The sequence below is a fragment of the Emydura macquarii genome, unplaced genomic scaffold (genome assembly GCF_026122565.2).
Source record: "Emydura macquarii macquarii isolate MOO-44397 ecotype Brisbane River unplaced genomic scaffold, CSIRO-AGI_Emac_v2 contig_1644, whole genome shotgun sequence".
Lineage (NCBI taxonomy): Eukaryota > Metazoa > Chordata > Testudines > Chelidae > Emydura > Emydura macquarii.
Window position 1 is genome coordinate 14,102,013 of NW_027131781.1, and position 27,967 is coordinate 14,129,979.

The following is a 27,967-nucleotide window of genomic DNA, read 5'->3' on the forward strand; positions in this document are numbered from 1 at the left end:
AGCAAGGGAGAACAGAGCTGCACTGATAACGAACACTTTATTTATTTGATGGAAAATGCCAAAATTCACAACAAATATTATTCACAAGGAATTATTCGACCTGCTGAACTGGAGAATATGTATTCTGTTGGGAACAATTCTGCACTGGCAAAGAGATAAGTTAGATAACCCAAAAGATCTCTTCCATCGCTAACTTCTATAATTGGATGAAGGTGGCAGTATAAAGAGATGAACTCTGTTTATGTGTGCGCGCACACACAAAATCAAATTTATAACATTATTAAATAAAAAACAGAGTGCAGAAATCGGTGTCCACATCTGAAATTCTTACAAAGAATCTAATGCAAATATTGATATCTGACCAGTTTTTAAAATTTTGAAGTTCATAAGGCTTTTGTCCAAATCTAATATTTAGAGCCGTGTTTTCAGTCAGCCTCTGGATTTGTGCACCCAGTTTGGCATGTGCACGTTGAAAATTGAGGATAGGTGTATTCTGCACACATTTGGACCAAGGGGGTGGATTCTCATCTACCTGCTTTTTTTTTCATGCAAGTGTTTGTTTGCACGCCCAAAGCAGATGCCTGCCCAAGTGGGTAGATGTGGTCAGTTTCACCAGCAAAACTGGCAGTGCAAATCTGGACAAAGGGGCTGACCGCTTCACCATTTAGCTCCCAATTTTCGTGCCTTGTGGGACCAATTTGACAAATCTTTTGTTAATTTGTCATTCCCCAGAAGCAAATAAAATTAGAGGCGCTTTTTTTCTGCAATGCTGTATGCCAAGATCTGTCCATAGATTGAATGATACTCCATTTGGAGGAGAAACAATGCTCAAAGCCTTCTAGCTCTCACTCTTCTCACCTTTTGTAGCTATTGGTGGTGGTTTGCACAATTCACATAAACAACATCCCCATCACAGGATTACCATCCAACATATCCAAAAGCTATAGGGTCAGTTGTATTAACTGTATCTCTTCTTGCAACTTTTCCTAAAATGAGATGTCAGCATCTCATAGGATCTGTCCTTGATCAGGACATGGAATTTGGTAAGGTGCAATGTGATTGGACAAGCACCAGGACCCACAAAAATTCATTCAAGGTCCAGACCTCAGCCCTTATTTTTCCCAAACTCTTGTTGGCTTCAGTAAGATCCTCTGTGAGACATCTGGGCTAAAACCTAGAAGTAAGGGCATATCCTGATCTTTTAAAGTTTGTGATAGCTCCTTATCCCATATGGGTCAGATGCAGGTATAGTGATCAGATACCACAGTGATGGAAGTGAGATAAGAACCTGAAAAGAATAGAACAGAAAAAAATATTATTAGATTTATTAGATTTTATTAGATTTTCCCTTTGCTTTCTCTTCTCTGTGTGATGCTTTAGGTCCTTTCCACACCTGGTGGATCTTCAATATTCAGCACAGGCAATTTGGAAATGAGATTTTCCATAAAGCTATAGCCAAGGTGTCTTGGTCTTTGTCCTTCAGGCAGCACTTGCAGTGGGCAGGCAAAGGAGAGTGTACACTAGCTGAAAACACGAGGAAAAGATGATCTGAAAAAAAGTGCATTGGGGGAAGGAGAGCAAACCATCACTCACACCTTCACCCTTGTTGGAGAGCTTGCACTGGCACGCTCTCGCCTCAATCTCTTTTCTTTCTTCCTAATTTTCTAACCTTTCAATCCTCCATTCAGTCTAGATCAAGGCTTGCATCAGACTGTAGGACTAGCCAAAACACAGAGGCGCCCCCCCTACCCCCCAGGGTAGATCTGAGACTGTTTGCCTCCTGCCGTTTAAACAAACGGTCTGTACATGTAACTAAACATATTTAAACAAGCTGCCTGAGCCCTAACATTTTGTTATGAACAAATTAAATTCCACCACTGGGCACTTCTGTGAAACCACTTTAAATTTTGGTCCAAAAGCTGATGGGAATCAAGCTTGTTAGCAATGCCCGTGATTTGTTTTATTTTTATTTGTCCCCTTCCAGGGTTCTTGATGCTAAGTGACTTAGTCTGCCCTCCAGACAATTACCTCTCTTCTCTAGCTTTGTCAATAGAATCCTAGAAGTTAGAGATGGAAAAAGGTCTGTTGGGTCCCATCTGCCCACCTGTTGGTGGCCAGTGCAGCGGTGTTCTCTAACTTGCATTTTCCAGTAATTCATCCGATCTAGTTTTAAATGCTCAAGCGATGGGTCGTTGTTTAACGTAATGGGGTAAGTCTTTAACCTCTGGCCTCCACAAGTGCAAACGCGCCTTTATGTGTGCAAATGTTAGAATTTGCCTCTCTAGATCCCCTGGGAACAATGACTCTGTGGGTGCGGGCTGCAAGCCTTGCACACATGCAGGCGTGAGAATGATTGAAGTGTTCACTCAGTTGGTTTGTGCCAAGCGATGGTGGAGGTATGTACGCACAGCTCAGCACATGCATAAACGGGAGCTGAGTAGAGCCTGGGTCCCAATACCCTCTTTCCATCTTCTGGGAGCCTCACAAATTCCTGTAAAATGTCCATTTTATTGCCTCGAACCTCCTTGAGGTCCCTGCAGATGTGTGGTTGCTGTGTATTGTGTTTGTAAGATGGCTGCCTTTGCTGGCTCTCTCTGCATCATGTGGCTTAATGGAGTCATTGTTTTCAGGCTTGTTTGTGACTTTGGGTATTTCCTGACCTTGTCTTCTCTTATATACTTTCCTGAGCCAAATTACCTAGGGAGTGTTTGCTGTTCAGGGATCTAGGCAGCAGAAATGTTCATTTCAAACTGTTTAGCACAATGTTAGCGGTAGCTGGGCCTTCGATCCTCATTTGAATATTATGGACCAGATCCTGTGCCGATGTAAATCTGCATAGCACCATTGACTGCAATGAAGTTAGAGCAGTTTACAACAGCTGAGGATCTGGCTCTAGGTCTCTTTAATAGGAATCACAATTCCAGGTGTTGCTGGCTGTGTTTATTCACTGGCTCAGGTTTTGTTAGGGGCGTCTCTCAAAACTTGGGGGGGGGGGAAGGGAAAGATTTGAACACAGTCTTGGTTAGTTGTTTCTCAGAAACCCAGATTGCTGTTCCTATAGAGATTTTCTCTTTCCCTTCACCCTGGTCCTGGCTTAAGTACCACTTTAAGTGGGCTCTGCTCATTCACATCCAGGCTTCTTAGAGCAATTGAGACTGCAGGGGTTTGAAAAGCGGGGGCAGTCCTTCAATGGCAGCACCTTGGGCCGGGCTAATTGGTTTTGGTTCAAGGGGATACTGGATTTGTGAAAAGCCCAAAGATGTCTTTCCCACGCTAGCTCCCAGCTCTTCAAGGGAATAGTGGGGGGTACAGGGTGGGGAAGAGTGGAACAAGATGGCTTAGTAGGTGAACCCATGTAATAACACAGAAGCCCACCTGCTTTGGGCTGAGTCAGGGTCTGACCACAGACTTAAAAAGCTTCTTAACTCCCAGATGTGCTGGCCCCACAGGCTGTTAGCGAAGGCCTTATATAATTAGCACAACTGTAATTTTTTATATATTTATTTTTTGCATACAAGATACCTTGAAGATACAATGAGTGTAAATCAGGAGTGACCAGAATTACACTGATGTACAACTGATGAGAGAGCAGAACTGGGCCCGATAACTCTGAATGTATCTTTTTTCTTTTTTCTTCATGTTGAATCTTGGTGGAATTGTGTCCCAGAGTCCTATGACCTTTTCTCTCCTATATCAGTAAGAGTTGCTTCATTATGGAGCTGCAACCATGACCTGGAAGCCTGGACAACTTATGGGAGCACAATTTCTTGATATTATCCCTTTTAGGACACATTTCTGGACATCCTAACGAAAATGAACACAGCCTGTAGAATATGAGAAATAAAGGAATTACTTTATTACAATCCAAATCTCTGTTATAATTAACAGATTAACATTTTTTCTTAGGTTTAGAGTATGGTGGAGAAGTATAGTCAGCACTGAGCCTAGATACTGCATGAAATGTCTAATATAGTCATTTATTTTTATTTATCTTATTATTATAGTGACTACTATATTTGAGTGGCCGAACACCTTTTTATAATAAGAGTCTTGTAACCTTTTTTTCCCCGTCTGGAGACACTCTGACACTCCCATTGTTTGTTGCAGGCCCTTGAAATTCAGTAGAGGGATGCTCTGGGACTAGAGAAGTGCCTTTCCTTTGTCCCATGAAATTCCATTCCGATTTAGCTGAGTTATAAAGTATTAAAAATCACCCTTCTGTTGTTTGTATTCCTCAGGAAAAATCTGACATCCTGCCAAAATAATAACTAACCACAAACGTTCCAAAGAGCTGGGCTTACATCACCAAAAATGCAGTAGCAGTATCAGACACTGCACTGGCAATAGCTACAAGCTCCTGGAAGAGTTGTAGCATGTAAGGGAACAGCGAGGGCAAATTCCTGCTACCTAACCTCCCTACCCACCCAACCCAGCATGTGGACCCTGTGGCCAATTTCTCTTGTCCACTGCATGCACATTCCCCAGGATATCAGCCTTCTCCTGATGTCAGCTAATGCTAATCCCGTAGTTCAAGTGGTAGAAGTCTATGCTGAAGTTTCAGGTTTGAAATTCTGCTCGCAATGTAAAATGCAGGGTGGGGGTAAGAGGGAGTAGGGTTGTTACAATTGCACATCATTTTTTTAAACCTTTTTCTTAATAAAAAAAAAAATAGGAAATGTTATTTACACACACACACTATTTAGGTTACAAAATCAAGCATTCAAAGTTAGGAAATGCCAGGTCTAATATTGTCCATGCAACCTTAATTCGGCCCTGTTGTGCATATGCACAATGATCCAGTCTTTAATTACATGATCGTATATTCGAAACCTGGTTCAGAGCCAAGGATGGATGTACAAGGAGGCTGAATTAAGATTGCATGGGCAGCCTTAAATCTTGCATTACCTAGCTTTTGAGCGCTTGACTTTGCAATCTAAAAAATGCAGTTTTTTTTTGTATGCAGTATAATCTACATTGTTAAGTAGTAGCAAATATAGGAACATAGAAACTAGAGATGGTAAAAAGATTTACTAGATTATTGAATGTGTTGCTTTGAATATATGGGACGAGTAAACTGATTAAAACTTTTTTATTAGGAAATATTTAAAAGACATCCATTGTTGAAAACATATTACAAATACCTGAGGCATGTTGGTTCATATATATCAAATAATGATATTGTAAACATGAATAACAAAAGAAGAGAAACAAAATACAAACCAACAGTTGCCCAGGTGGGGAGAGTAAACTGATTTTAAATTTTTATTAAAGCTAATGTTAAAATTATCTAATGCACAGGTTGAAGAAAGAGTTCTATATATCTGGATATAATGCTTACATTATTCAAAAGTACAAAATTTGGTTTAAAAAATCATAAAATACATATAGAACATAATCTGCAAATATCCCAAATTAAGGTTAATAAAATTGAATGATACAATTTAAATATTAGCATCTAAATATTTGGATACATCACTCATAAAAAGTTATACTAAGAGTAGCTTGTGAAAAGCAAATACAGCAGTGAGTGTAGACTGTCCCTCAGTAATTGAGAATTTAGGATAGGTTGTCCCTCAGTATTACAATCCATCAGAGAACTATTTCAGTTACTTTCCCAACTTCGCTTTTCAATGGCACTCTAGCTCTACTACACTTGATCTTAGCAAAAAAGCAAGAAGACATAGAGATGCTGAAGGGGAAATTTCTTTGTTCCCAATGAAACAGCCTTATTGTTTTCTTTGCCTTCAGTTCTGCATAGTTCTTGTTTCAGTTGGTCATTTTCGCTCCTTATCATGAGAAATCTCAGCTTGTATTGAATGTACACACTCATGAAGAAATAGATGCCAATGAGGATGTATGTACTGCACGCATGCACAGGCGTGCGCACACACTCACACCTGTAATCCTGCCATACAAACGCACACTGCACACTCACAAATATTTGCTTCCCTTGCATTCTTTCCTTGATTTGCATGCTTGTTCTTTCCACTGTCGCTAATGGGAGCTGTTCCATGTGTTGAGAGGCCAAAGGGAGGCCTTTGTATATTAAACAGGAGATCTAATCTTTTTTAACTGCTGTAAGAATTGCCCATATTTTACTTTGGAAATGATTAGATGCAATGCAGATTTATCTGTGCTTTGAATGGCCTTTTTCTTCTTTCTTTTCTTTACTGGGGAATTCCATAATTTGGGTTCTGATGTCCGTGAACAGATAATCAGATTATCCCCCCTCTTGCCACAAACTGGGCTTTGTTTGAGCAAATTTTATTTTATTTATTTATTGTTAATATGAAGGGAAGTAGCTGATATTTCTTTTAATCATCAGACCATAAGACAAAACAGTTATGGCCCCTATTGCATGTGCTTTTCTCATTCGAAAGAGTTGTCTACGGCCTGCAGCGTATTTGCTGTTGATAAAATATCTGTGGTCTGTTGAAACCATATTTTTCCCCAAAGGATTTCTAAACATCAATCTCACAGGGGTATGTGTGTGTCCACTGTGTATGTGTATAAATGTTGTTGTTGGGTGTTTTAAATATTCCCCCCACCACCACCTTCACAAAAGTCAATTCAATAATTAGACTGAGCAAAAGGGACCTGTCTCTATCTCTGATGCAGGCAATAAATATCTGTTCTCACCCGGCCTTCTGTTAATGAGATAGAGACAGGTAAGCATCACACATACCAACTTTCCTGCCTTCAGCAACATCAAGGAAACGGTGACAAGCTATTAATGGAACGTGATGGACCCAGTGCTAATTAGTGCTTCCTTTTCAACTTTTACCTACATGTGTGCTGAAATCTCCAACCCAGCCTTTCCCCTAAGCTTAGATCCCTTTGTTTTCAGTATGTTTCTCTTCATGCAGACAAATCCATTAATGAATAAGGGAAGGCATCCTGTATTTCCCAAGTTATTTTCTCCCTGTTGGGTTCATGAAGAATTCTTTGGGTATCACTTCTCTCTTCTCCCTATCCTCACACTCTCAGTAATTTCTGTACTGATCCTATGTCTCATGAGGCCACTCACAGCAAAGATGACCTCTCTCTTCTGGGGGAAATAGGTTTGGTACTATAGCAGGATCAGATACCAGGGTGGTGGGTACCATATAAGGGCATAGACAGTCTCCTATCCATGATCAGTGTGTAGCAAATATTCACTTCTGGTCAACAGAATGGTGCAGGGACATCAACACACCTGCTTGTTTCCTCTTTTCCCTCTTTCCCCTATGTATCTGTTTTCTAGATACTTATATGGCCCCCTGCATCATAGAATGTGAGGGCCTTCCAGAGAGAGGTTATCCCTGGGACATGGTTATTTGAGACCCAGACGCTTCTTGCAATCATACGGTCAGTGTGGCTCTGCAGTGGAGAGGGTATAACCCTCTTACATCAAACACGGCCGTGTCCTGCAGTAACGACCCGCACAACTTCAGTGACGCTTCACACACTGATGCTGTGGTATTGTTTTATAAAAGGGGCCCGGGTGCGGGGGCTCAATGTGGTGTCACCAGCCAAGTAGTCAGTGCTGGCACGAGGAGGACATCTGCTCAGCTCAGGGTTCTCAGTTACTGAATTGTTATTACTGAACATTTTTATTGTGATAGCACCTAGAGGCCAACTAGCTTCGGCCTCCACCCTGCTAGGTGCTGTGCAAACATCTAGGAGATCGTAGCAAAATCAACGAGAGTCCTGCAGCACCTTAAAGACTCAAAGAGGATAGGTTTGCTGGTTCTCAGCACATCTGTCATTGTCCCCTGGAAGCTGATTAAAACTATACAGGGCTGTGACCCACCAAAATATCTGGGCTTGCAATAAAAATACACCCCTGCCCTGCACGCTTCTGTATACAGACTTCCTCCCAACCTGTACCCTGGATTCCTCCTGGACCCTTCTCCTTGATTTTTGCTTCTCAACCCTTATGTATAGACTCTCGGTTTCTCACTGCTGGGTCAGGCCCCCTTCATGCCGCCGGACCCGGGGCCCAAGGAACCTGTCTTAATCTGCCCTCTGCCATTTGTAGTCACAGTCTGCAGATGGAGTAGCTTGGTGTGGACACCGGCAGGGCAGCAGGGAGAGGCAGTCGGGGTTTGCACATGAGCTAATTAACTTTCATGACTGAACTATGTTGACTGGTCTCTTTTCTGCACCCTTCCCTCCTCTGCCTCCAAAATACACATGTGGATACATTTTGTGCTGGCCTCAGAATCCTTCCGCAGCCTTAAAGTGCAAAGTTCTGCGGTTTATTTTCAGAGCAGAGTTTCCCTGCTACGCGGTACACAGGGGCCCCTGTTGCATGTTAGCTGAGCTTTATTAAATCTAGTGCACGAAGGCCAGTCACCCCCAGCAAAGCCCTATGCTGCACCCCATCCATAAATCCAACCCTAGAACAAAGTCTTCTGTACCTTGAACCATCTTTCTACCCAGCCTGCCTGCTTTTTCCCCCTCTCTCTCTCACGCTGAAGGTTCCTTAGTGCCAGGAAGATATGATAATTCTTGTGGAGAGAGCATGAAATGCCTCTGCTCTTTGTGTCTGTTTAATTCAATGAGAATCCCAGCCCTGCACGTCATGAATGGTGGCTTTGTGCTGGCCCTTCCTGAGCTCCAACGGCCAGCCCTGCTCTCTGCCTCTTGTTTCCCACCATTGGATGCTGATTAACAAACCAAATTATTTTTCCTCCCTAATGATGTTTTCCCACTTTGCCCACCAGGCTGGAAGAAGCCATGGGGAGGAAAGGGTTTGTGCAAAGGATGAGCTAGCCAGAGAGAAAATTAAAGCGACAGGGTTGCTCTCTGAGCTCTGACTACACAGAGCCACTTCGCTTTATTTCCTTAGTAGTGAAAATGATAGCGTCTTGGTGTCTTTTACATGGCTGCATGTGTTTCAGCTAGGGAATGGTATCCAAAAGCATTTTGCATGCGGTGTGCTATGAAGCATGCATGTACGTTTATATAATATTCACACAGTTATATGTGTGCACATGGAGGTGTATATAATATAAATTATGTGTGCACATATATAGCATGTGTGTGGTCCCAAATCTAGGGTCTGTTTTACAGCCATTTCTCTGGAAGTGACATTCAGTAATTACTTGACATCCGTCCATACGTGTGGGAGCATCTTTCTAATTGAGATGAATTCTCTCTTCTTTAATCAGACTTGACTGAAAGTTCATGGAGTGGGATGCAATGGGAAGAGACAGGACATCTCTGTCTGAGCAAAGAGAGGTGAGTGAATGAACCTAGTTGTTAGAGGAATAAGTTGAACACTAGGCACTGGGGGCCAGACCCTCACCTCCCTAGCCAAACCGCCCAGCTAGTTTTTTAAAACCCGGCCAACTGATGTTTGCCGCTGCTATGGAAGACAGGAAGCAATAATTCCGATTACCCCAAATAGAATGGGAGGCAGCTCAGGATGCAGCCATCTGCTTTCTGAAGCACAGTAGTGCATCTCTTATTGTCTTGTGAACTGGAAGACAAGCACCTTATAGAATTTTTATATTTTAAAAAAGAAAATAATTGTAAATGGCACAGAAAGAAAATGCACTTGGGGAGGCAGAGCCTCCTTTTAAATTTTGATTATCCAAACCTGAAGATTTGAAATGTTGTTTTTATTGAGGTGTTCCAAGCCATGGAGTCTGAATTGCTCTGTTTATTGACTGCATTGTGTGGTATGGACATCTGCAGAGCAAGTTTTCTCAGATCTCCCCACCAATGTGCCCAGACTCTGACCTGGAGCCAGCATTCCCAGCAGGGAGAGGGAAAGGCAGTCTCCATGGTCTAGCTGATCTCTGTGGACCTGCTCAGCAGAGAAGTCAAAGGGGCTGCTTAAAACTAGTGTTTGAGATTTGGGCATGGGACACAGATCACCAACTCATTTCCCATAGACCACTGGGCAGATGTCTGATGGGAACAAGCATTTTGTAGCGAGTGAGGCCTTTCTGCCCTGTCAAAAGAAGGACCACTGGTTCTTTTGGTGCAGCTCCACATATGGTAGCAAAGATGGAAGCTGAGGGGTAGACAGGACTCAGATGTTCTTTGCGCCTGTTCAGAGCAGGGTTAGGCAACATGGTAATTAAAATATCTGAGCCCTGTCTATACCACTGCTGCTACTGAGAGAAAGCACATAGTGGTTTTGGTAGTGGAAGATGGGTCCCATTTTTACCAGGTTAGACATATCCTGAGAGGATAAATTGATTGGGATCCAGTCAGCCCACGTCTCTCAAACCTACTTGATGCTCTGTAAATCCAGGAAAGCACCACATTCTGTATTGCCCTTCCACCATAGTTCTAATCACTGTTATTACCTCTGCAAGGTAAAACAGGAAAGGAAAGATGGCCATGCAATAGGTTTTTTCATGCATCAGGATTTATTAAGAACAATAGGGGGAAGCAATCCATCTCCGTAGAATACATTGCAGGGAGCAATGGGATAAAGCATTTATTCTGCTCTTGAAGGGTAGAGCTATAACTCACAGAAAGCAAAACCTTGAGTGTTTTGGAGTCATGTCCCCTTATGTGTGCAAGCAAATACTCCAGCCCATGGCAACCCTCTAGGTATTTCATTTGTGTGTAGTATTTCCTCTCCTCCTCTTTGGAAGAGGCTTCCCTCAATAAAATGCACCTTTGGAAGAAGTAAGGGGTTGTCGGTTCAAATAGGTCACAGAATTTAGGTTTTCTTAAACCTTTTGATAAGGAATTGGGTAAAAAATACGTCTTGCTAGCTGAATGATCTCTCTCTAAGTGGGAGGCCTGGAATGGAAAGTGTAGGGCATGAATTAGTGGGCCTTGGAGGTTATCAGGGTTTTTTTTTGTAATCGTTGAGGGTGTGTGTATGGGGGGAGGGGTGATCTATATTGAAACAGCCTTTTCTCTAAGTCTACTTTCACTCAGTCTGATCTTTCCTGTGGCAGGTGGGGAGGTGGCTCTCCTCATCTGAGCAGAATTCAGGCAGAGACTGGGGGGTTGAGAGAATGCTTTGGAGTAGCTTGGGTTTTAGAGACCTGATCAAAGGATATAAGCAATGCACAACAACTGAGCAAAGATGGATACAATTACCCTTTGCAGAAGAGAGGGCTGTGTAGGTTAGACAGTATTGCCCATACAGGGTTAATTCTGTCACCAAAATCAAAAGGAGACAGTGGGAATGTTTTATTAATGAAACCAGCCCTTTGTGAGCAATAATCTGAAGGCACGTTTTCTCCACCTTCCTCATCCTCCTTTGGTCACCGTCTGACCCAGTGTTTCACTCTGTACCTGCCCTTCTTCCAGTTACCTACTTTTGGGCTTTATCCATAAATTCCTCATGATCACTTGAGTCCTTGACGAATGTGGCATCACTGAGTGTCACTGTGCAGGTGGGCCAGAAAGGGGAAGAGACCATTTCATCTGAAGGGCATGCACATGCCTAGTAGTCTGTCCCAAAATCAGCAAACACAACGTCAGCAGCAGCAGACGCAGCTTAAAATAACATGGGTTAATATCTGTAACATGAGTCACACTGGCCTTCAGATTCCTGGTGCAGCATTTCCGAGATCCTCTATGTCTATACCCTCTATCTCGATTAGAACAGTGAGATAAGCCCAGGTTGATGTTGCTGGAGGCAAAATGTGAGTGTGTGTTATGAGGGACAGTTGAGAGGTGTGGTTTCTGGGGGGACTGGGGAACTGGGGAATTTGGCTGGGGTGCCCATGGCAAGGGGAAAACTGCCAGCTGGAGTCTAGAACTCCCCACCAACCAGCAATGCTACCCATCACATTGCATTTCTGCTCCAAAAAAGAACAGCTTAATAAAAAGCTTTCATGCTAGAAAGATAGGAGAAGGGCAGTAGCATTAGGAAGTAACATCCTCAGGATCTGCTTTAAATCCCCTTCTCCAGCCCCTGCTGCCTCCACCCCCCTACTATAAGCATCTGAAGGCATGTGGCAGCTTGGTGTTGATAAAGGAAGGGGGCTATGGGAGAGAGAAGGGGTGTGAGCAGAGTTGTCTTCTCTTGCTTTGTTCAAAATAAAATATCTTTTGTGATAATTGATTTAGAATGGGAAAAAAATGGAGCTCCGTTCCCAAAGTAGCCTGTAAAGAGGATCCTAGTGTGTGCCTGTGTTTGTGTGTGTCCTTTGTCTTTTGGAACACAGAACCAGGGGGAGGCTGGGCTTGGAAACCCTGGGTGGAGCAGGGGAAAGAGACCTGTCATGCTACTGCTCCTTCCCCGGAGGGAACCCCGTTTGATTTGAGGTTTAGTTGTACTACTCAGAAACTGCAGAATGTCAAGGGCTGGGACGTAGCATGGAACAGACTAGGGCTGTATTTTCATTTGTAGATGAATACCTATGTTTGTATAAATATTAGATATATGCCATCTATGTATGTGAACATACCTGTACACAAACACATGTGCGAACACATGCAAACACACGTTTGGAGAGACATACAGCCACCATTGCATTCCCAGTTCAGTGACATTCTTGTCCTTAGTTCAGAATGCACATTAGGAAGAAAGAATCCCATGCACAGCTATAGACTGGGGACCGACGAGCTGGGCAGCAGCTCTGCAGAAAAGGACCTGGGGGTAACAGTGGATAAAAAGCTGGATATGAGTCAGCAGTGTGCCCTGGCTGGCAAGAAGGCCAATGGCATATTGGGCTGCATTAGGAGGGGCATTGCCAGCAGGTCACGGGAAGTGATTATTCCCCTCTATTCGGCATTGGTGACATTTAGATTGTGTCCAGTTTTGGGCCCCCCAATACAAAAAGGATGTGGACAAGTTGGAGAGGGTCCAGCGGAGGGCAACAAAAATGATACTGAGGCTGAGGGAACTGGGCTTGTTTAGTCTGCAAAAGAGAAGAATATTTGATAGCGGCCTTTAACTACCTCTAGGGAGGACAGGCTGTTCTCGGTGGTGGAAGATTCTCAAGTTGCAGGGAGGGAGGTCTAGGTTGGACATTAGGAAAAAGTTTTTTACACACACATCTCCACTTTACAGGTTTTTAAGCTCTTGACAAAGCCCTGGTTGGGATGATATAGCAGAGGTTAGTCCTGCTTTGACACACAGGTCCTTCCAACTCTATGATTCTATGATTCTATGATTACACACACACACACTGAGGCCCTTCAATATTTTATCCTACATTTTCATTCTGAAATATGAAGATTTCACACACACACCCCCCCACACACACACAAAATGTGCACAGACATCACACCGGTTTTAAAAAGAAGGCTCAAACAGATCACTGGGTAATCACAATGCCAAGCCATGGGTTGGCAGACCCGCTCTGACTAGTGCTAAGAGAAAGGAGGGGGTAACAGTGTTTCTCAGCATTGTGAAAGAGCCAGAGTTATATTAAGTACAACAGGGTGACTCTAAATGCATGCCTGCATGGGAAGTTCCACCAGTATAAGGCAGGATGTGAATTTAAAATGTTATAGTTATACTGGTAGGACTCCTCATGTGGAGTCTTTTGGACTCCATATCACTTTTGGAAGTGGTTTAAGCTAAACCAGAAGAAGCCATTCTTATTCTGGAATCAGAGTGTCCACACAGAGTTCTAGCCGTTTAACTATTTGTGTAATGAGAGCAGTTTAAATTCCTATATAGATGAGCCCAGGGTATAAGAGCTAGCCATCTGCCCCTTTGCCTAGCAAAGGTGTACACGGGGCACAGAACACCCTATATCTGTGTATATATAATCACCAGCCCCTTACAGAACTACCAGCTGTGCACATGTTAAGACTCTGATTCAGTAAGGTATATAAGCACGTGCCTAACTTTCAGCATGTCAGTTGTCCTGCGGAAGCTAAAAATACATTAAACGTTTCTCTAATGTCGCCTTTCACGTAAGCAATTGCTGTAGTTGTCTCAGGGATGGTATTCAATGATGAATGGGAAGGGCAATGTTTATGAGACAACCTCTCTTTAAGATGAAGTCTCTGCTATTTAAACCTTGCCCTCCCATCCCCCTTGAAGTTTAGGAACTCCTGACTATATCATCAAATCTCTGGGAAGGGCAAGGTGGCTGGTGTAACCTTAACGTTTACATTTTCTGACTTCTTTTATTTTGACACTAATGTTGCATTACCAAAGGGCTGGGGTGGGTTGTGTTTAACTGGCTTGGTTTTTAAAGGAAAAGAGAGAGAGAGAATGTCTGTACTTAATAATATTAAATCTATCCACACAGCAGAGCTCATATTCTTTCCAGGTCTTTAAACATGGATCAGCTAAATTTGTAAATGTGTAGGTGCATCCATTTATGTGTGCAAAATCCCACGTCTGTGAATGCAAAACTGGTAAATGCATGTGCAAATGGGCTGTTGGACTTGCCATTACCCATTCTGCATGTACAGACAAATGCCTTCACAAATTCTGCAGCATGCTGAAAATACTGACCCATCTGCATAAATAGGGGTCTGATCCTGCTCCCACTTACACTGAATTGTGACTCCGGATACAGTAAAAATGTCATGGAGATGGTAAAGTTCATCCCATAGCAAAGAGTTTGTGCAAGGCATTTCATACACCTACATAACATGCTAAGAACTTAGATGGTGTTTGAGGACCCCTGGCTGTGGGGTGAATTTTACTCCGAGTGAAGGTGTGTGTTGAGAAGGTTCTAAATGAGCCCTGAGTGGGGGGAAAAAAGCACTATAGGATTTGACCCTAGAAGAAAGTTATGTTGACATAACAGCCATCATTTCTATAAGCCTAGTCTTGAAATCATAGGGGCCAGGGTTTTACGTTCTATAAATAGTAGAAATGTGAACTCCCCTTTCTTGTGACCACAATCTTGCGCAGAAAATGTTGTAATGACCTGCTGGACAGCTCTCAGCTCTACCACTTTTCCCTATATCTGGACTTTCTACTATATAAAAATATTTTGGGAGATGGTACTGTGCAGAATAACATTAAGTATGTGTGAATCTGTGGTATAGTGTTTGTGTCACACACATGCAGTATACGCCCTATCCTGTAGTCTTTATGCCTGGACTTTAGTGGGAGTTTTGACTGCCCAAGAACTGCAAATTCAGGCCCTCTGTCTCTGTTTGAAACATTCTTTTCCTATGTAACAGGGACAGATTCCAACACTAACTCATGCAGTGCATGGTTCCAAGTGTATCCAGCCAGGTCTTCAGGCTCAACAAGGAGTTGGACGTCCTGCATGTTGCAAGAGATGTCTGCATCTCTGTACCTTCAATAGGCTGTAGCCTAGGCATTAGCATTGGGACGCTCCCAGGTTATGTATTCCCTCCTTAATCGCCACTGCAAGGTTGTTCCATACGGAATGTTTCCTAGTGCTTTGTCCAGTCTAGTTGTAAATATCCTGAGTGATAGGGCTTTGGTGGAGTCATGTGCCCGGCAATAAACAGCTGGATGAGCAGGCAGCTTGGGGGTTTCATCATCCTCTGAGCAAAACAAGGGAAACACTGCATTTCTGTCTTAGAGGAGAGCATTGGTGGGAGGATGAGCCTGTTGCAAAAGGGGTATGTTTTGCCCAAATCCCGTATGCTGAGGGGCTGCAGCCATGGGGTGCAATACAGTGATCAATCAGTTAACAGGGATTATCTGTTTTCTTCTTTCTGTGTGTAACCATGGCATTATGCCCATGTACAGTTCTCGGTGAGTAATGGCTGTGCCTTATTGTCTCCTGCATAGAGCCTGTGTGACGTTCTGCAGCAAAGATAAGAAACTTCCTATTCGGCACAAGCAGCGCAGGAGAGAAAGGTGGAGGGTCGCTCCTCCCCGGTTAACCTCCCCTTCCCAGTCCCCTCTGGTATTCTTCCCTCTCCCTGAGACCATCAACGCAGCGTGGGGCCCTCAACGAGCAAGAGCTGGAGGAGGAGGACAAAAAGAGGCAGAGAGGGAGAAGGGCAGCCCCTGCGAAGACGAACTCTGCCACACCGGGCCATTTTTGCTGCAGTTTGTAGGCTGCTAGGTGCCAGGAAGCCATTTTGATGGAATCAAGTGCTGTTTGTAAGATGGCCGCATTGGCACGAGGTAGGTTGCAGAGCTGCCTAATCTTTACCATGCTACCTCCCTCACGCCCGTCTCCTTGTTATCTTGTTAATTACCAATGAAGGCAGAACAATAACTGGAGCTGGCATGCCCCAGTTCTTTCTCTGCCACCTCCTTCCTCAGGCGGAAAATCTGCACGTACACCCTCCCTCCAGCCCCTATGTGATATTAATTGAATTAACATACTTCCTAATTTGCCCTGTGTTTTTTGTGTGCCCGCTCCCATTCTCCGTGTTGTGCTCATCCAGCTGGTAGGAAAGGAACAAATGCTTGATTTCCATTTGCCCATTCGGCTGCATGCGAAAAATCCTTAATGACATATAAAAGGGGTGGGGTGGGTGGAACAACAACCCATCAGGGATTTGGCACATAGATCTCGCAATATACTGAGATAAACCATTTCTGCTGCTGTTCTGTTGGCAGATTAAAATATCCATTTTCCTTGTATTCACTTCTTTATTTTTTGTGCTGAGGGAGAAGGTGAGACCCACCAATATTCTGCTGTTTTGTGCTCCTCGCTTTACCTCTTCACAGGCCACACGTGATTTTTCACTGTCTAAGTTGTCTCCGACAGCCCAGCCAGCCCCTCGGTGACAAAGAGAGAGCCCCTCCATTAGACTCGCATGCAACAACAACAAAAGCCTTTAAAACCAATTTATTGTTTATTTTTTTCCCTCAGTGATTCCAGAAGGCTTTCCCCTTAAAAGGAACTTAAATACATATCATTAAATCTAAAGAGCCGGGAACTATGCCATGCTTTTTATTTCTAAAAGTATTTGTCCATTTACTAAAGAGCAATCAAAATGAGGAAGAGAACCGCCCTCCTCATCTTCTCTCTTTGTTTAAACCACATCATATTTGTATTTATTATTTTAGAAAACAGTTTTTTTCATTTGCTGTGATACAAAGTACATATTTCCACCCCCTCTTCCTACTTAATGGGGCCATATATCCTCGATGATACCTTTTCTGTCCTTTATGTTAAAAAACACTACAGTATTTTGCAGTAATGTTCTGAAAATGGAGCAATAATGTTATTATGAGTTCTAGAGTTTGGGGCTTCCAAATATTGTGATATTTTTAATATGGGGGAAAATTGAAAGCCATGCTTTAGGTATGTAATGCAGAATACAAATGCCATGCATTGTTAATACATTTCCAGGGCATACCACCCAACACAAAGAGACAGTGCTCTACAAAAACTAGGAGTCCAAAAGATAACTGTAAAAACGAATTGTTTGTCTGGTCAAGTCATTCAGATCTTGACTAGGATTGCTAGAATTACAGCATACATGTGTGTAACTTATTGGTAGAAATGTTTTATTTAAAAGTGCTGCTGATAAGCTGTAAAGGAACTGAAAATGATACAAGAATGATTATTGGGTACCTGGAGCTCCCACTGTTTATTTTCATGTGTACATGGCTATTTACCTATCTATTCATATTTATGGGTATAGACTTAAGCTTCAGATAAATCTGTTGGTCTGTCTCACCCATTTTCTTTTCTTCTCTGCCTTCCCATCTGTTTCTTGTGGTGCCTTGTTCTGTATCCCACATAACATTATTTGATGGGGATAATGAGAATATGCCTCTGGTCTGTATCATAAACATGCCAACATGAGCCATTGTGTCAGGAGCCGTCATTGACCAGATGGTGCCTAGTTGCCCAGGGTTCCTGTTTGTGGGTTCCTCCTTTCTGAAAACCAGCAAACACCTTAGTGTTAAGGTCCACCAAGCTCTGCCTCATCTCTCTAAGGAAAACATAGTGAACTCAGATAACCTGCTGTACAAGGGGAACATTTTCAGAAGGTGGGATTCCTTGTGACCATGCTAGATGCAGATATAAGTGTTTGTGCCTCTGCTTGCCCGATGGCGGGTGCAGATCTGATGGCACATGAACTTAGATTTGTTCCCTCCGTTCATGTTTTAGGATACAAAACTTTGGACATGGGTTTTGTAGGTATAAGCTGTGCCCCCACAAGAAGCGGGGCCTCAACCCATTGGAACCGGCATTCACACCCCCCCCCATCAGAGGGACTCCAGCTGGGTGCAGTTCAAGAGCCTGTGTTTTTAAAGATGACACTGATGTTACCTTGGTTTTGTAGTTTGTGGAGGGAGGGAAGGGGGAAAAGCACCTCTCTATTTTCTAACCTCTCAGATGTCTCCCATGTGCCTGTGAGGAAACCTGCCTGCACGTGTGTCAGTGACTTTGGTGGAGGCAGCTGTCAGGAGTGACTGATTGAAAACATATTGGGCTCTTTCTGTGAACAATGCCATGGAGATCCCAGACAGGAGAGAGCCAGGGCCAAATCCTGCTCTCATTACGTGAATTCAACTCCCATTAAAGTCAATGGGAGTTGCAAAGGGTGTCAGTGAGGGGAGAATTCATGCCCTGAGAGCTCAGAACAGTCCAGCAATAATGATATGAATTATTAATTTATTATTATTAACAAATCTAGCTACAAAAATATAGATTCAAAATATAAGCACTAGAAACAACTGCTGTTCCTGACTCCAGACAGATGGAGAGAGCCTGGCATAATTACACTTATGGAAGGCATAGAAGGGCTGCCATGAATGGAACCAATTAAAGACCGAATAATGCTCTTGTGAGAGAAATGAGGCTCTGTTTATGATGAATAATAATCATCCCCTTCATTCCTCCCTATACATCCACATTCTGTGTCATGGTGGTTCCCGGAAGCTCGAATCACATGGGAGAGCATGTGTGCCTGGGTTCTGGGTTACCAAGGGTTTGGCTGTCTATCTAGCAGGGTGAAAATGAACTAAATAGGAAACATACTACACTCCCAGGGGCAGGAGCCTAGCTACCTGCTGCCAGGCCCAGCTTCAGAGTGTCATCGTCTGTGTTTCTAATGCATGCCCAGAAATCCATTATTTAGGATTTAGGCTGCAGTTTTAAAGGAGTGAGTTTTTCTTGGTGCGGAGCTCTTTTGCATGCACATAACATTGTGAACATTCATGTGCGTCGTGGTCTGTGATAAGTGTTGCGTGCGCAGCTGAGCAGGTTCATGTGTGAGGGGTGTGTGTGTGAGAACCTACATATGACAGGTGTCAGTGCATCTCCACCTGAGTTTGCACACGCGTTGTATGCATTGGTGTCTGCTTTACTCCGTGTCTAATATTTCCTGCTTGCTGTCATTGATGGGGACTGTGGAATGGAGGGAACCTTCCCTGGGGCTCTGCTAACGAAGGTGCCTTTTTAAAGAGCCATGGAGTTTGTACAGCAAAGCTGCACAAATGGGAAGGGTGTCCAAAATCCCATTTCTAGTGGGCAGGTCATGACGCACACCATCACAACTGGCTGGGCAATTTCAGAACTGAATAATGGACCATAGCGACAGAACTGCCCTCATACCCCTGTGCTGAGGCACATTGATTTGTATTTGTGAGAAGGAGCTTGCACTGCTTGTCAGTTCTGGGTTAAATTAAGGATTTTCCTCACTACAGTTGTCTGTCAGCACCTGTCTCTAAATCTAACCTTACTTAGTGGAGAGACTGGCCTGCCAGAGTCTTTCCTTGGGGAAGGAGGGGAATGGAAGTGGGATTTGGGACAGTCAGGACAAAGCCTGGTGCAGCTCATCCTTTTCTCTAGCCCCATCACTTCTCCACTCAGGGCCAAGCCAAAGTGCTTCCCATTGGGAACCACGTAGTCTGGTAGTTCCCTTCCACCCCTATTTAATGTAAACTGTTGGTCCTCTCCGCTTGGCGTATCTTATGCAGCAGGCACATACCATTTCTCTCTTTTAGAGGCTGTGTTGCTAATTATACTCAAATCACGTTAGGTGAATGAGTGAGGAATACTTGACCGATCAGCAGAGAGACAGATGTGCTCAGACGACATCTCACCACTCTTTGGCTGTCCTGCAGCAAGGTGGTTGTTTGTAAATTCTGGAAACGTTTTGTTCTGTTCACACCCACACATGCAGATCACCTTCCATTCTGTGTCTATACATCTGTAGCCAGGACATACACAAAGAGGCATTCCTCCAGCTGGCACTGATATGCAGGCCCCTTTAGAATGGAATGCAGCAGCTCCCATGCACCCGGCAATGCTCAGTGTGGGCAACCTTTGTTATTTTTATCATGAATCTATAATTTTTGGTGTATTTCTTAAAGCCCCAGCCCCTGGATGCAAGCAATTCCATGAAGATCTCAGCTTTCTTCTCCCCTCCCCGCCACACACCTTTTTTTAAGGGTCCAGCCATCATTGTTGCAGAGAAAAGCTTGAAAACATGAAGTGAGTGTATACTAAAGCCTCAGAAACCAGGAGGCAAATTTAAAACCAAAACCAAAACGTATAATTTTAAAATAATCTCATAATTTTTTTGTGGCCTGACTCATGATTTTGAAAGCTTGAGGTTGGCCATATTGAATGCTGCATAACTGTTTGGAACAGGAAGTAAAGGGGAATCAAACCACACAGGTTGTTTAGGGAGGTAGAATATAATTAATCCAACTCAGAATTTGGTCAGGACAATGGAGTTAACAATAGTCCGTGCCAGCCCCTCATACAGCCCCTTTGCTCCTGACGGGTAACTGACGGCATTGTCTTTGTTATACAATGGATGTGTGGAACAGGTTTAAGTCAAGTTAGTGCCCAAATATATGTGGGGCAGGAGGGGGGCACACATTTCCTTTCCCTATCACTCCGATGTGTTCATGACTCCCATGAGTATCTCATGCAGCTGCCCACAGAGATGAAGTGGAGGGTTGTGAATAACTGTCGTGACGCAATCGCAAGGCAGTTACTAGGTAACTTGGCTCCTGTGGGGTGTGAGGCCTCTCCAGATTACAGTGTATTTATGTGTATGTGTCCAGCTTCCTGGGCTCAGGGGAAGTTTTGGAAGAGACTGGGATTTTACTAGTTGCATGATTTGGTGCAAAAGAAATCACCAGCACCAGGTACTCTGTGGCAAATGCCCCTTGGAGCTGTCTTTGTAGGTTTTTGAGGGGTTAGGAGGTAGTAGGAGGGGACATAAGAGCTAGAAGCCAGGGCTCCCTTCCTTTTCTCTGGCAGAGAGGGAAGGGAAGGAGAATTTGGCAGCAAACTGATGCCAAAATGCTGCAGCTTGTGTTTTTGCTAGCACCTGAACCTGCCGCTTCCAGCTCCTCCCTTCCCAGCACAGTCGGGGAGAAGCCCAGGGCTGTGTTCTTAGAGAGGCCTGAACCACAGATAGTTCTCTAGGTAATAGGAGCTTGGGGCCAGTGGTACGGACAGTCCCCTAAGGGAAGGAGTTGTTGTATTTACTCACAAACAGTGCTGCTTTTTATACCTCCCGCCCCACTTTCTAAATGATCAACACAAAAGGCACCCTCCTCCACAATCCTTTGCTTGCAAGTTTCAACTTCTCCAGGGTTATTAATGTGAAACTTGCCGGAAAAGGGTTGAAGAGAGTGGGCTGGCTTTTGTGTCCATTTTCTTTTTTTTAGCAGCGTGGCTCTTGCTGTTGGTCGCTGGGATGACCCTTTGTAAGAGCGCAAGCAGGGGAAGTGTGTGCGCACGGCACGCGCATGCATGCATGGAGGCATGAGAGCACATGTGTCTCTGAGTACTTCCACATGTGCACTCGTGCATCGCGCAGGCCTGCTTTTGAATCACCTTGTGCCACCATAGTCTCCTTCACAGTCTCCTGCGCATGGGCAGTAGAGGCTCTGCAAGGTTATGGCGCCTGAGCATGGGGCTGGGTTCCCTACTGCCAGGACCCGGAAGACAGACCTCTGCTTTCTTGTTTTATATGGGCCCTACGTTGGCTGTGAGGTCTTTTTGCTTAGAGCAGTGGGTGAGGAGAGCGCGTGCAGAGCCAGCAGTGGGGTCTGCGTGAGAGACAGGAGAGGAGACGCCGTCACTGAACAAAGACAATGTTACCCTCAAGAGACTGGTGAGAAATTCTCCTCACTTAATACAGCCGTGTGTCAGGCTGGCACGTTAATCGGGCTCTTTCACCCCCAAATCCCTAGTACATCTGCCAGAGGGTTCTTTTGTCTGTTCCTTGGTTGCATCTCTGTGCTCCATTGCATAAGTTACCCTGGCCCCTATTGTCCACTGCTTTTAATGTGTTTTTTAAATCATTGGTAGTGAAGTGAATTTGTAGCTCATGAAAATGAAGGGCTAATAGCACACACTAGAGTCAGGCTGTGTGCAACCTTCACCCCCTCCCATCTCTGCCATTGCATCCCTATCCCAACTGGCTACACCCCTGGCTGTTGCAGTCCTGGACTTCTCTACCCCACACAGCTCTGCCAATGAACTCTGTCTTCACTCCTCACAACCCCAGCTAGTACAGTCCTATGCCTTCCCCAGGCTGTGGTGATAGGCCATATGAAATGGACAGCTATCAACTAGGTGCTAGGATGAGACCCATCAAACTCATCTCACTTGTGATCAAGTTAATTGGGTGCCCGTGCATAGAAAGCTAAATATATTGGGAGGAGACTGATATTTCATGTGGTTGGGGTTGCAATCCGTTTGCAAAGAAAAGAAAAAGGAAATAAGTCTTTCTGTACAACACCCTTCCCTGTATATCTGTAGGTTACTCTGGCTTTCAGACCTAGGTGGATTGCCAGAGCCTCCTTCCATTCTCAAATGTTACAAAGCAGAGTCATTCAGCTTTGGTTAGCTGCCTGGACTTGGAAAACGATAGGAAATGGCTGGTCTCTGTTCACTGTTCTGCAGCATACAATGTGACTGGGCTTCTGCGGGGGGGAGAGGGGAGAGGGGAATGGGGAATAAAGGCACTGGCAATCTTTTCTGTCTATGTAGGTACCTCTATAACCCCATCACCACAGCACCTGAGCACCTCCCAAGTATTTAAAAATAGAATGAACAATCTCTTTCACTCCTCGCCTGCGGGAGAAATAACTTGATTAACATAAAAGGCTTTTTGCTTTTGTGTTACTTTATGGGTGTGTGAACAGGGCTGGCCTTTGCAATTTGTGACACACGTGGGAAACTGGAATAGAGCAGGTGAAGGGACTTTATCCCACCACACAGCACGCGGTATAGGAGGCATGGCTAGAGGAAAGGACGTGACTAGAGCATCTCTGTGCTCTGGCTGCCAAAACAGCCTTTTGGAACCGTAGACAACCAAGTATACGTTTGAGGCGGTGTTTTTTCTAGTCCTCAAATCCCGAAGGGCTATTTATTTTGTCTGTAAGTATTTCTTGATCCAGCCACACCAGAGCCAGCCTTAGCATTTTTTAAGTCAGCCTGTGAAACAATTTTTTTTTTTTTTTTTGCCCCATCCTCCTCCACGTGTAAAGGACACCTGCCCATTATTACTGCACCGCTCTGGGCAGGGCTGGCCGGAAGAGTTTTGCACCATCATTCTCTGGCAAACACCCCAAACTTAACCCCACCCTCCCTGCTTATCCATTCTTGTATCTTGTTGCATCCTCACCCGTTCCCTTCCTCTCCACCTACGCTGCCAGCCTTGACCCCTTGTCACACAACTGTCTGGTTTTCTTCCATACCACCTTTCACATGTGGAACACCCTCCCTGAGCAGATCTACAGTCTCTGCCCTCCCCTTCTTCAAACCCATCCTCAAGATCCATGTCTGTCTGTCTTGTTACCTGCTAAACATTAACCAGGTTGGAGATAGCTGATGGTTATAGGGACAAACAGAAACAAAAAGTGTTGACCGTTTGTTTCCTCCCTCTCCCCAACCCCGTTTAATGCTTGTTATTAGACTGTAGACTCTTCAGGGAAGGGACAGTATTTTCGTATATGCGCGGGCAGTGCCTAGCACATTGCAGGTGCTACGGTAATATTTCTGTATCATCATTTATAACTGATGCACTCTGGGTGTACTGGGTTCTTGAGGTCTTGCCCCTCCCCCACTTCCCAAGCTCCTCCAAGAGCCCCCCAGTCCAACTGCTTGTGCTGGACTCTGTGCGTAGCTGTCAACATTTAGAAAAAATGTGCAAGGGACAGTTGTCCATGTGAGCTGGGGGTGCTAGGGTCCCCAGCCACCGGAAGGCTTTATGGACATTCAGATGAATTTTGCGACCCAGACATTTGACACAAATCAATTCCCTAGTTGTCACAATGACGTGGAGAGGTAGGAAAGCATTGGAATCCCCAGTTTATAGAAGTGGAAACTTGCACAGAGGCTAACATTTAAAAATGTGGGTATGTGAAGTTAATTACCTGAATCTGCACCTCTGGATTTAGATCTCTAACTTTCGGTAGTCAAGTTTTGTCTATGAGATCTACCAAAGCGAGTCAGGGTTGGAACTGGGATTGGTCTCTTGCTGTGTCTACTAGACCGTGCTGCCTCTTGTTATTGAGCCACCCACCCTTGTGGCCGAAGGTCACACTAGCTGCTTAGCAGAGATGCAGACTTGGCAACAGGCAGTGGGTGGGGAAGGGATTGCCCTACCAATAGTCCCTGGGGTGGCATTGTCCCCACAACTATGAACTTGCTGTTTTGGGAAGATCCCAGCTCAACAGGCCTATGGCTAGCGCGAGCTCTCAAAGGTCAATTTGAAGCAGTAGTAATGGAGCTACAAATAACTTGTGCATTTAAGGAAAATCAGGGACAAGCTTTTGGCCTCCAGGATTGCCTGACATTTTCAAGGCCCTGTTTGCAAGAAAAAGGGCCGGTCGTTCGCTTTCTTAAAAGAATGAAAGCTGAGATTCTCCTTTACGTTCCTTGGCTCTCCAAAGAGACCTGTGGTCACGGATCTGATGTGCCCGCAAAGCCGGCTCTGTGTGTGAATGATTTATTGAGCTAGAGCCAAGATGAAGAAAGGAGTTTTGCTTTCACTTCTGAACGTGGTGAGGTTTGTGCTCATTCTTCTCTCTTGATATAGTGAGTTCCAAGATCTAGTTCCTTCCGCTAAACTTACAAGCCGCCCCCACGTTGCTCCAGTGGAACGTAGTTGTGGGAGGTCATGGTCATGGAGGGAGAGGCGATTACTCCTAACAGGAGCCAGGTCCTTGGGGGGGCTTTGAATATCAGGACAGCAATCTCAAACCAGGCTCTGACTAAGTGGGAGGGCGAGTGCAGGGAGAGGAGCACTGGGGTGATGTGTGTCTTGTGTGGCTAAGCAAACAGACTAATGCATTCTGTAGCAGCCGGAGCTTTTTCAAGGGTTGAAGGTTTCATTCCTGGACAGAATGGAACATGAGAGTCCATCCCCAAGCAGGCCACATCCATGTCTGATAGGATGGAGTGAAATCTTCTGGCCATCATAGATGGAAGTGAGTTTTTTGCCGCCACGGTCTTTTGGGCTCCCAAAGGTACTGAGGAATCTGGAGGAACCCCCAAGCTTTAGACAAACTTAACTATTTGATGGCGGGGGTGGGGGTGTTAGAGAGAAGGCAAATTCCTCAAAGTGTGACGCTTTTCCTGCCAGCATCAGCCCAGTCTTGCCTGGGCTCAGTGTTAGCCAGTTGCTCTTCACCCAGCTGCTGAGTCTGGCAATTCCTGGAGAAGAATGGGAGAGGTGGAGTTGTGTGGTGTCTGTGTACTGCTGGCATTTAAGCATGTGTTGTTTCAGTAGCTCTCCCAAAGGTTTCTCATAGAGATGGGAAAGAACAGAGCCTCGTGGGACTGGGAAGGTGTAGGATTTTGGAAGCAGACGTGCTCTTGCCTATGATAACTCTCTCGGCTCGGTCTGAGAAAAAGGAGCGGAGCTGTTGCCAGAATTCCTGGTATTGTTAACACCAGCATCCTGAGGAAGTGGGACCAGATCAACAGCATTAAATGCTACAGACAGGCCCTGAGGCATAAGGATGGACATACACCCATCATCTATGGACAGGAACAGGTCATTCACCAGAGCAACAAGGGCTGTCACTGTCCCACACCCTACCCTGAAACTGGAGTGGGAGGGATCCAGGATACTGGCAGGTGGCATTGGAGCCCATTTATTGCCATTTCTCCATCAGCTTTGCTTAGAAAAGGGAGGTCAGACCCTGGGCAATAATTTGCGAGGCCTCTCAGCACAGGGAGAAGGGAAGTCCCCATTGATGAACATTCACATTGCCCCTTTAGTAATGAGACAGAGGCTGCATGACAGCCTGACTTATGCTTTCTGCTTTTCACCTCACCCGAGGAGCTGGCCCGTAGCCTTTACTATTTTCTTCTTTTGCTGTTGGTGACACATTTCTGTCATGAACTGAAAGGAGAATCACCCGGGTTCCTAGTCATGTCATATGTGATCAGATGCCAAACCCAGCGGTGGGCAGTGAGGAAAGCAGCTGCCTTGATTACTAGAGTAAATGAAAGACCTGGCAATGGTAATTCCCTGGTAAATGTGGGATTCTGTTTACGCCACATGCCTAAAACAAAGCCCAGGTCCTGCAGGCCTGACAGCCAGGGCTGAGCCTGGCAACAAAACTGCTTCCTTTGGTTTTGGCTTGCTGGAAATGTTGCTGCTGGACTGACACTTATTTTGGCTGTGGATTTAATTGGTTTTTCAATCAGATTAATGGCACCAGTCTCGTGGCAGATATGGGACAGTGAATGGCTGTGAGGCTTTACTTTTCGCAGGGCTTCACATTCCTGGAGAGTCCATAGCTCATCTATGAGGATGGGAAGCTCATTCCCTTCCAAGTTCTTAAACAGCAAATCCCACAGCAGCTATGGGAAAAAACTGATTATTGATTTCTCTGTAATTCCATCTCTCTACCCATATAGTCTGTCTGTCTGGTGACTAGATACAGAAACACCAGGAACAGACAGCTAGATTAGATAGCTGTTACATTATTTCTGGATATTATGATTTTTATTTGCAAATGTATTAGACACAATGTTTTGTGAATGATATAAATACCAGTTGTAACATACACACACTTCCCCATTCACACAAACACATACAGTATGATAGGTAATTTTATGCATAGCCATTATAATTTTGCAGGATTCCTATCTCTGTCTCTCTAAGATATACTTTTTTCCCCCCTGTTTCTATCTGACTAAATCTGATGGCAACTACTTAAAAAAATCACACATGGTAAATTTGGGGATGTTTCTGTGACTGCTTTGCATCCTGATTAATCCCTGACATACAGAATTTGCCTGTTTTCAACTTTGTTATAGGAATATTGGGCATGATTCACTACTGTGTTATTCCTGTTATACACAAGTAGAATTACACTAAAATCAGCTAAATTAGAATGGTGTAAAACTGTACCCAGAGTAGTGAATGAAGCCTATTATCAAGTGTGTGTGTATACACAAATATGTGCTAACACACATTCTGCTTAGCACTGTTCCAACACGTAGCAAAAGTTAGTTCCCTCCCTGAAGAGTTTACAGTCTAAAGATTCTATGTATTAGCATGTACATATATACATTTAGGGACACATTTTCCAAATAGTCTCAACCCATCCTTTAAAATTTTGCCTGCGTTTGTACAGCTAAACAACATTTGCATGCTCCAGTAAGGAAGCAAGACATCTAACTTTCTACAAATAAAAGCAAGTCATGCACAAACAAAATCATATGCTCAATTATAGAGGCCATTTGAAATTTTGTTCTATAATATACATTTATTTGAAGTGATTTGAAGGGCTGGAATAACATAGATGTTGAGATTTCTACGTGGCAGGGCCTTCGAAGGAGAGAATTATATTTTACTTTTTAAGGGGAACAGACAAGTTTTGAGCTTCTTAGTCCTGAATTCCGGATTCTACATGTCTTTCCTGCAGCAGCTGATGACCTCACCATTGCCTAAAATGGCGCAAACAAGTTAGGTGTTTTGCCAGGTGTTGCCACGGAAACCTAGAAGCTGAACTTGGTTCTTTGCGGGTTGTTAAAAGAGACTTTTGAATACTTTGCCTTAGAATCAGGTGCAGATTTAAAATGGTCTAAATAGTATATTCCAAAGGTGGGATCTTAAGCAGTATTTTTAAACCGATAACTCATTCATTTTTAAAAAGAGTTTGTCAGGAGTCCGTAAAACTCAACTTTAGACCCAGGACTCTTTT

At 44.2% G+C, this 27,967-nt stretch overlaps 1 long non-coding RNA gene across 1 annotated transcript in view; it reads left to right on the forward strand.

Annotated features, from left to right (window-relative positions):
- LOC137158330 (uncharacterized) overlaps positions 1-27,967 on the forward strand; it is a 68,091-nt gene that overhangs the window by 14,448 nt on the left and 25,676 nt on the right. Inside the window, exons 3-4 of the long non-coding RNA XR_010921373.1 lie at positions 9,156-9,225; positions 15,647-15,988. This is a non-coding gene — a long non-coding RNA (uncharacterized lncRNA). The remainder of the gene's footprint in view (positions 1-9,155; positions 9,226-15,646; positions 15,989-27,967) is intronic.